The sequence below is a fragment of the Octopus sinensis genome, linkage group LG14 (genome assembly GCF_006345805.1).
Source record: "Octopus sinensis linkage group LG14, ASM634580v1, whole genome shotgun sequence".
NCBI classification, from domain to species: domain Eukaryota; kingdom Metazoa; phylum Mollusca; class Cephalopoda; order Octopoda; family Octopodidae; genus Octopus; species Octopus sinensis.
Window position 1 is genome coordinate 10,023,381 of NC_043010.1, and position 10,000 is coordinate 10,033,380.

Sequence of the window (10,000 nt, forward strand, 5' to 3'; positions counted from 1 at the left end):
TGCAAGGACCATTCTAGCTCCATAGATCCTTGTTAGTTCATACTTTATATTATATAATGGTGGTTATAAGCAGAAATAAAATAATGAGCTGGCAGAAACATTAGCATGTCAGAGGAAATGCTTATCAGGATTTTTCTATCCTGCTGCTATCAGGATAGATCTATCTATCTATCTATCTATCTAAGTATCTATCTCTAGATAGATAGATAGACAGACAGACAGATAGATACATACATAGATACATACATAGATACATACATACCTACATACATGCATGCATACATACATACATACATACATACTATCATGCATTTATGTATGTATGTTTGCACGTTGCTGGAAGCTCTTGGCTTTAAAGTTATCACAAAAGACCCAGTTGGAGGTCCAGCCTTCTGAGTTCTTTTACAGGACTTAGAAAAACTGAAGGACCACTGCCATAGGTGTATGAATCTGAGAGGGTAACATGTTGAATAAAATCATAATTAATTGACCCTCCTGTGCTTCCTTTTACCGAAAGCCAACATCTTTTCAGCACCTACCTCATGTATATATATATGTATGATTTACTAATTTTATTATGAAGTTGATATTTTTAGACCATAACTGACCCTCTTTCGGTTATGATGACATGTGTTCCAGTTGATCTGTTCAACGGAACAGCCGGCTCATGAAATTAACCTGCAAGTGGCTGAGCGCTCCACAGACAAGCATGCCCTTAATGTAGTTTCCAGGGTGATTCAGTGAGACACAAGATGATGAGGTTGGCTCTTTAGACTACAGGTATGACTGATTTTTCCCTGCTGAGTTGACTGGAGTAATACGAAAGGAAATGTCTTGCTCAATAAAAAAAAAATGATAATGCATTGCCAGAAATTGAACTCATGGTTTTATGATTACAAGCCAAATACCCTAACCACTAAACCACATGGCTTCAGAGCCTAGAGCAAAATTGATAGAAAAATTATTACATAGAAATATTTTTAAAAGCTTTAATTCATATATAAATCCTTTAGAACATTTTTTTATCATAGAACTGGGAGCAGCCTCAGGTGGAATGGTACTAAAAGGGTTAATAACATTATTTAGAGCAGCCTTGAGGGAAGGGACCTTTATCTTGGTATCAGAGATAATGAAGACTAAATCTTGGATTAAAGAATTTCTCTTACATTAGAGAAAGTAAGAAAACCATGCAAAACTTCACTAGTATGATGGCAATATAATATTTCGGTAAAAATTCTGAACCAATTTTTTATTGCAGTAATCAAAACCAAGGGCAATGGTGATTACTAAAGCATTTTATTTCAGTCCAATCAACTTTAGGGATCTTATCTTTTGGAAATTGGCCTAAGAGGAGAATGCAAATAGTTGAGAAACATATTTTGCTGTGAAATGATAAGTGTGGGGACATCAAAGGTTTCATCATGATTGAAATTTCATCATTCTTTTTTCTTTCAAAACTTCGAGAAAGGCATTTACATACTAAAATATAATATAATATAATATTATATATATATATATATAATATATATATTATATATATATATATAATATGTATATTTAGTGTAGGAAGAAATATATATATATATAATATACATATATATATATGTATATTGTAAAAACAAAATTGTTTGGTGTTCTTATTTCATTCACACATGCATCCAAACACACACACACACATGCGTGCGCACACACACACACACACACATACACACACACATACACATATGCACACACATATACACATGCATGCACGTACACACAATATATATATATTTAGTTTGATTAGAATCTCAACAATTTCAATAAGGCATTCAGAATATAAACTCTGTAAAGTACATACATAATATGTATATTTATTATGTTATATATCATATATATATGTATATGTATATACATATATATATATATATATATTATATAATATAATTATATATATATATATATATTACATATATGTGTGTGTGTATACATACATACACATATTATATACATATATTGTGCTATGTGCTATGTGTTGTGTGGAAGTGTGTTTGCATGTGTACACATATAAGTGTATAATAGTGTAATATACGTCTATCTATCTATCTATCTATCTATCTATCTATCCATCTATCTATCTATCTATCTATCTATCTATCTATCTATCTATCTGTCTATCTAACTATCTATGTATATACACACACAAACACATGCACATATATATATAAATATATTTATACACACATACACATACATGTATATATAAATGCATGTGTGCACAAACAAAGCACTTACACACACATATATATATATGCTTGTTGTGTGTGTGTGCATATGCATGCAGCTGCACAAATGTAAATAAATGCATATTTATGTATATTTATGTGTAAATCGGCTACGTATAAATCCATATATGTGTGACTGAATATGTGCATGTGTGTGTGCATATGTTGGTATATATGTATATGTATGCACACACACGCATATATAATAATTATATATATAATAAATGATCAAAATAAAAACATGATGCCAAGGATTCAGCGGTACATATGTTTCGGGCCTTTATTAGACAGATTTATAACAATGCATAATGTATGTCTGTGGCCTTCTTCAGCCGCGCACAACAGCTTCCACAAGGACGTGTGTTACATCAACCTACACCACCAAACGGTATACACAGGTGCTTATAATTATCAAGTACTCACCCCGAATTTCTATATATATATATATATATATATATATAAATTGATCAAAATAAAAACATGATGCCAAGGATTCAGCGGTACATATGTTTCGGGCCTTTATTAGACAGATTTATAACAATGCATAATGTATGTCTGTGGCCTTCTTCAGCCGCGCACAACAGCTTCCACAAGGACGTGTGTACAAATCAACCTACAACCACCAAACGGTATACACAGGTGCTTATAATTATCAAGTACTCACCCCGAATTTCTATATATATATATATATATATATATAAATTGATCAAAATAAAAACATGATGCCAAGGATTCAGCGGTACATATGTTTCGGGCCTTTATTAGACAGATTTATAACAATGCATAATGTATGTCTGTGGCCTTCTTCAGCCGCGCACAACAGCTTCCACAAGGACGTGTGTTACATCAACCTACACCACCAAACGGTATACACAGGTGCTTATAATTATCAAGTACTCACCCCGAATTTCTAAAATATATATAATAATATATAATATATATATATATATATAAAGAAAATCATCTATTATCCGAAATTTGGTGTCTTATATATATTTTATACATATTATGAGTACAATATCTGCAATAGTCAGTAAATAAGCAGACAGACAGACAGACAGACAACAGACAGACAGACAGATAGACAGACACACACACACACACACACACACACACACACACACATTCACACACTCATTCACACACACGTATATGTGTGTGTTGCCAGAGATAAATTCATGCCTGTTCTTCTAAAATTTTTATCCTGGACAGAGATAAACTGTGATTATCGAGGAAAAAAACAAAAAAAAACAAATAAAAAAGAGAAAGAAAAACCGAAACTGGTGTTGCATCCAGCAATCTCACACACCTATTGTTTATTAAATGTTGAGGCTTCATATGGATATTTACCTGCATGTTTAATGTCCTTGTAATTCATCTCCTCCCCTCCTCGTCCTCCTCTCTCTCTCTCTCTTTCTCTTCTGCTCTTTTCCTTTCTCATTACTATTATTGGATCACCAATCAATATATTATTATTGTAGTCTGGATAAAGGCAGTGGAGTGAGATATAGAAAGTGTGTAATACCTGACAGACTAAACAACTTGCAATATTTACTTTCTGCTTTCACAATCATCTGAATACAGATTGGTCACACAAGGTGTAGCTTTGCCTTCAGTTAAGCTTTCTCCAGTCAGTCAAGCTTTGCCTTTCAGAGTGGCTTAGTGGTTAGGGCATTCTGCTCATGGTTATCAGATTGCAAGGCGGCGAGCTGGCAGAAATGTTAGTACTCCGGGTGAAATGTGTAGCCGTATTTTGTCTGTTGTTACGTTCTGAGTTCAAATTTCGCCGAGGTCGACTTTGCCTTTCACCCTTTCGGGGTTGATAAATTAAGTACCAGTTACGCACTGAGGTTGATGTAATCGACTTAATCCGTTTGTCTGTCCTTGTTTGTCCCCTCTGCGTTTAGCCCCTCATGGGTAGTAAAGAAATATATATATATATGTACATTCACACACATACACACATATGTATAAATATATATATGTCTATATTATATAATATATATATGTGACTGTGTATGTGTATATATATGATATATATGGTGGCAAGCTGGCAGAAACGTTAGCACGCCAGGTGAAATGTGTAGCCATATTTCGTCTGCCGTTACGTTCTGAGTTCAAATTCCGCCGAGGTCGACTTTGCCTTTCATCCTTTCGGGGTCAATAAATTAAGTACCAGTTACGCACTGGAGTTGATGTAATCGACTTAATCCGTTTGTCTGTCCTTGTTTGTCCCCTCTGCGTTTAGCCCCTTGTGGGTAGTAAAGAAATAGGATATCAGATTGTAAGTTCGATTCCCAGTGGGAGCATTGTGTCCTTGAGCAAGAAACTCTATTTCTTGTTTCTACAGTCCGCTCAGGTGGCAAAAATGACTTGTACCTGTAATTCAAATGGTCGACCTTGTCACACTATGTGTCATACTGAATCTCTCAGGTAACTATATTAACCCTTTAGCATTTAAACTGGCCATATCTGGCCCAACTGTTCTACCTGTCTTATATGCAAACTGCCCAGATCCAGCCTCTCCTACCTATCCTACAATGCCATTCTAAAAATGAATGATCACATCTTCAAAATCTTGAAACCACAAGATAATATACTCTCTTTCTACTCTTCTACTTGTTTCAGTCATTTGACTGTGGCCATGCTGGAGCACCACCTTTTAGTCGAATCATATCGACCCTGGGACTTATTCTTTGTAAGCCTAGTACTTATTATATCTGTCTCTTTTGCCGAACCACTAAGTTACGGGGACGTAAACACTACAGCATCAGTTGTCAAGCAATGCTAGGGGCACAAACACAGACACATGCACACATACATATACATACACATATATACGATGGGCTTCTTTCAGTTTCTGTCTACCAAATCCTCTCACAAGGCTTTGGTCGGCCCGAGGCTATAGTAGAAAGCACTTGCCCAAGGTGCCACGCAGTGGGACTGAACCTGGAACCATGTGGTTGGTAAGCAAGCTACTTATCACACAGCCACTTCTGCGCCTATGTGATTAATTTTTTAAAATGTGGATAAATAAGCATTACTTTTGATAAGTCAATCTGAATGCTAAAGGGTTAAGGGTATGCATGTCTGGAGTACTCAGCCACTTGCAAATTAATTTCACAAGCCGGCTGTTCTATTGATGTGATTTACTGTAACACTCATTGTTGTAAATGATGGAGTTCCAGCCCCTTTGCAGCCTAGCTTTACCTTTCATCCTAACTTTACCTTTCAGTCTAGACTTACCTTTGAACCTAGATTTACCTTTCGACCTTGCTTTACCTTTTGACCTAGCTTTACCTTTTGATTTAGCTTTACCTTTTGACCTAGCATTACCTTTTGACCTAGCTTTACCTTTTGATTTAGCATTACCTTTTGACCTAGCTTTACCTTTTGACCTAGCTTTACCTTTTGATTTAGCATTACCTTTTGACCTAGCATTACCTTTTGACCTAGCTTTACCTTTTGATTTAGCATTACCTTTTGACCTAGCTTTACCTTTTGACCTAGCTTTACCTTTTGATTTAGCATTACCTTTTGACCTAGTTTTACCTTTTGACCTAGCTTTACCTTTCGACCTAGCTTTACCTTTCAGCCCAGCTTTACTTTTCGATCTAGCTTTACCTTCCAACGTAGCTTTACCTTTCAGCTTAACTTTGCCTTCAAGTATATCAAACAATGCTTCATGTAAACTATACCACTCTGAATAGGATAAGATTAAAAAATCAAGGAAGCTGGTGATGGTATGTGCTGACAATAATTTGCTAATAAAAGTGTTTATAGAATAATTCAATGACTGTCTCTTTTACTCTTTTACTTGTTTCAGTCATTTGACTGCGGCCATACTGGAGCACCACCTTTAGTCAAGCAAATCGAGCCCAGGACTTATTCTTTGTAAGCCTAGTACTTATTCTATCAGTCTCTTTTTGCCAAACCGCTAAGTTACGAGGACGTAAGCACACTAGCATCGGTCATCAAGTACCAGTTACGCACTGGGGGTTGATATAATCGACTTAATCTGTTTGTCTTTGTTTGTCCTCTCTGTGTTTAACCCCTTGTGGATAGTAAAGAAATAGGTATTTCATATGTCTTTATGTTCTGAGTTCAATTTCTACTGAGGTCGACTTTGCCTTTCATCCTTTCAGGGTCGATAAATTAAGTACCAGTTGCCTACTGGGATCGATCTAATCAAATGACTCCCACCCCAAAAATTTCGAACCTTGGACCTAAAGTAAAAATGAATAATATCATGAGAAAGCAAAGTGCTTTCAATTCTATCAGTATACAAGAGGCCCTCAAAGGACCATCTGTGATTAAAGTGACCCACAATGTAATTCAAGTTAGCCAGGCCTGGTTTAGTCAAACAAATTGACCCAAGTGCTTATTTTCCTTAATTCTAGTAGCACTTATACCATTCCTATTTTGTTCATATTTTGTTTTATATTTTTAGTTCTGAATATTTTATTTGTAACACATTGCTTACTGCTAATGAGAAACTTATGATCACCAGTAAAAGTGCAGCCTCTTTTGTATGAAACAGAGACTGTTTTCAACAAATATTTGAAATCAATTATGGTGCTAAGGTAACAAAACTCAGCTGATTCTTCCTAAAATTATTCTGAGCATGACATGATCTATGAGTCACAGTTGGCTGAAATATTACTAAGTCAATCAAATGCCAGCCTCTTAATTAAAAGGGCTACATATAATTGGCATGCCATTACCATTACTGTCATAGGTTTACAGTCCACCTTTACAGATACAGTGTGCTTATTCATATTGCTAGAAATGGCAGTCAAATCTTTCTCAAATTATAACCCCAGCATTTCAAAATACAAAGTAGACATTGGATAAGGCAGTCCTAAATGTCTGACAAGAAATAGATGGGACTGTCATGGCTGGAAAGCATTTGATCATAGGCCTGCTCAGACATGGCTAACTGAGGGCTAAACAACAAGACCAACAACAAAAGAATAGCAATGACAACAACACATTGACTAATAAGTTTCACCATTCACTCCGCTAGAAGTAGCAGCCAAATATCCTTCAAATTATACTCCACAGGATATACTCTTTTACTTTTGTAGATAGAAATTAGGTAAATTTGACATAAAAGCCTCATCTCAGAAGTGAAATTTGGGACGTGAATTTGTGGCTGTCATTCTGAACAATTCATAATAAATCTTTGACTGAAAAAGAAAAGAACATCATACTTTATATATCTTGCATCTTTTACTTGTTTCAGTCATTAGACAGTGGCCATCCTGGGGCACCACCCTAAAGAGTTTAGTTGAACTAATTGACCTCAGTACTATTTTTTTCTTTTTTTTAAGCCTGGAACATATTGTATCGATATTTCCTTGCTGAACTACTAAGTCATGGTAACAGAAACAAGCAAATGCCAGTTGTCAAGTGGTGGAAGATTAACAGAAACAAAAATACACACACATAGATACATGCCCACCAACACACATATACACATGCATGCACACATGCACGCACACACACACACAAACACATGCACATACATATGTATATGCATGTATACACATGTATATATATTATATATATGTATGGATATATACACACAAGCACCAGTGCTGGTGCCATGTAATAGTACTGGTAGTAGTGCCACAGGAAAAATATCCAGTACACTCTGTAAAGTGGTTGGCATTAGGAAGAGCATCCAGCCATAGAAACCATGCCAAAACAGCCAATTGGGGACTGGTGAAGCTCTCTGACAAGCCAGATCTGGTAAAAACCATCCAACACATGCCAGTATGAAAAGCAGTTGTTAAATGATGATGATAATGTTGATGATGATGATGATGATGATGATGATGGTGATGATGATGATGATGATGATGATGATGATGATGATGATAGTGGTGGTGGTGGTGGTGGTGGTGATATACAATATACATATGTATATAAATATGTAGATATATACATATATACATTTATCATATATATTTATGTACATACATATGCATATGTGTGTGTATAACATATATATATGCGTGTGTATGTGTGTGTATATATATATATTATTATATGTAGAAAAATACAAACTGGGACAAGAACGTAAAACATTTAGAAGACGATACAAAAAACACAGACAGGACATTCGAAGCCTTCAATCTTCAGTCAAGAACCGGATCATCCTCGCAATTTCGGCTGATTAATCTTGAGTGCATACATGCATGCCTATATATATATTATATATATGCATGCATGTATGTATGTAGGTTAAGCCATAACAGTAGAACCTTAATTTAATATGTTGCATGCTTATAAATTTGTAAAATTAAAAATTCATTTTTTTTTTTCAGAAGAGCAAAAATGCACCTCTGTAAGGCTCTTAGGCAAATGCAATTTGACCCTCATTCCCAAAATATATATATATATATAAAAAAAAAAAAACATGTCTTCACCCCTACTTCTACCCACGATATGCCTCATCATGATAAACATATGAATGGCTTTCATGACTCACCAATCCCTAAAACATTTTTCGTCTCACACACATACACTCACTCTCATATGCATACAGCCAGAGTCAATTTAAAATTTTGATTTCTTCTCAGTTCCTTTGTGATCTTGCTAAACATCGCTAAACATCCCCCAAACTGCACTATGTACATTAGATATAATTGATATCATGTAATTACTTGTGTCTAGCCTGCTATTCATCAGAGAAGATACGACTATAAATTATTCAAGGGCTTAAGGTATGGATCAGTGACTACATCAACAATTCAGAACCGTATTCAATATAATAACAGATTTATCAACATGCATAGATTTATCAGCCTACAGAATACATGTTCTAATATTTATGCATGTGTGTGTGGGGGAGTGTCTTTGAGGAGTGTGCATGTGTGTGTGTGTGTGTATGTGTATGCATTTGTAAATGCATGTGAGTGATTATGCATTTGTGATATGCACGTAGGTATATGTGTATGTGTGTGTTTATATGCATATGTGTGTATACTTGTATATGTATGTTTGTGCATGTGTATATGTGTATATATATCTATATCTATCTATCTATCTATCTATCTCTCTCTCTATATATATATATACATATATATGTGACCTCGTGTGTACCGTTGGCGATTTTTTTTCCTCTGTCTTCCCTTCTCTGGATCTTTCCTTCTCCTATGTTTCCGACGAAGAGCTCCGCTCGAAACGTTAAACCCTCCTTCTTTCCTTCCATCCTGAGCGTCCAATAATACTATATTTGTTCCACGTCCTCGCATTGTTGTTTTTTTTGTGCTTTCTTGTTTGGATTAACTTTATATATATATATATATATATATATATATATATATACACACACACACATACACATATATAAAAAAGTTTGAAAAACAGTGGCTCATGTGTATGTATACATGTGTGTGTGTGTGTGTGTACACCTGAACCAGTGTTTTTCAAATTTTTTTTATCCAATGCCCCAATTTCATTTTCCAAGAAAATGTCATCCCATCGTGTGTCTACAAAATTAATGTATAGTATGGATATATATAATCAAAAGAAATCTTAATAAGAACAATTGCAAGTCTTATTCATTCGTTGTTTGAATAAACTTCATTCTGAAGTAACCCATATACCACTGGTGGAGTATACACTCTACTTTGAGTAGCACTGTTCTATATTATACATTACAGAATAGTTAGCTGCAATGTACACATTTGTAGTGATGCTGCTGTGTAAGGTTCAGCGCACATGCG

General features: G+C 35.1%; 1 protein-coding gene across 1 annotated transcript in view; it reads right to left on the reverse strand.

Annotated features, from left to right (window-relative positions):
* The window catches only part of LOC115218978 (protocadherin beta-2), a 305,255-nt gene that overhangs the window by 231,585 nt on the left and 63,670 nt on the right, over positions 1-10,000 (reverse strand). The window lies entirely within an intron of this gene.